Source organism: Schistocerca piceifrons, chromosome 3 (assembly GCF_021461385.2).
Source record: "Schistocerca piceifrons isolate TAMUIC-IGC-003096 chromosome 3, iqSchPice1.1, whole genome shotgun sequence".
Classification (NCBI taxonomy): Eukaryota; Metazoa; Arthropoda; class Insecta; order Orthoptera; family Acrididae; genus Schistocerca; species Schistocerca piceifrons.
In genome coordinates, this window is record NC_060140.1 from 897,312,152 (window position 1) to 897,313,148 (window position 997).

Consider the following 997-nt stretch of genomic DNA (forward strand, 5'->3'; position numbering starts at 1 on the left):
GAAACATGGGGCAATCGTGACTCCTGATGGGTTGACACAGATGTAGTAATGCAGTTCGAAAAGGTATCATTTTTTCTCGTATGGATCCTCGCTCTTGTGCTGGAGAGTGCTTGGAGATACTCGTTTGGAGAAGCGCTAAGATAGCACCATGAAGAAAAATATCAGGTTCAGAGCTGTAGGTTCAGAGCTGTGGCATTTTAACTTAACTAATACTAATTTTTCTTCTTCATTTATAACATGAATAGTGAGTGCTGTGCACAAATGTACGGGTTGATTTATCCCCCAATTGCAATAGTAATTAGCTGTTGACTGGTTCACTATCATGATAAGAGGGAGGATGAATTCTTGTGACAAATAAACTTGTATTTACTAAGATGGTATCTGTCTTTCGGACATGTCCGAAAGAACAGATACCATCTTGGTAAATATATAGTTAAGGCTCACCGGCCAATTGACCATCTTTTTCTTCTGTGCGAATGCACAAACAGTGCCTGAACTCTTACGGGAATCGGCAGCGCGCCGCGAGTAATGAGTATAATGGGCGGGGGCACTACGAATGTAGTGCGGGACAATACATTGAGAATGTGGGTTTCGCGGGAGGCATGCCAGAGATAAATCCCTGCAGTCGCGCTATCCTCTGTGTCCTCGGTGGCTCAGATGGATAGAGCGTCTGCCATGTAAGCAGGAGATCCCGGGTTCGAGTCCCGCCCGGGGCACACACTTCTATCTCTCCCTGTTGACGTATGTCAACGCCTGTAAGTAGCTAAGGATGTTCATTTCATTGTAAATACAAATAAACTTGGTTGTATTTGAAATGTCCACTCTAACTGGTTTTCATGATCCAATAATTATTTGCGATTGCTGTTGTTCTTTCTCAGACCGGATTGTATGGAAATGCATCTATTGCATCGCAGTGTGTGAACCAGCGTGGATGTGTTGGGCTAACCTGCATGCCAAATGTTGTCACCAAGTTGACAGATCGGAGGATCAGTCTGCA

The 997-nt window shown here is 44.2% G+C and overlaps 1 non-coding gene across 1 annotated transcript; it reads left to right on the forward strand.

The window, feature by feature from the left end:
* Positions 1 to 642: 642 nt before the first annotated feature.
* Trnat-ugu lies at positions 643 to 716 on the forward strand. The gene has a single exon. It is a non-coding gene; the product is annotated as a tRNA-Thr (tRNA).
* Positions 717 to 997: the final 281 nt, after the last annotated feature.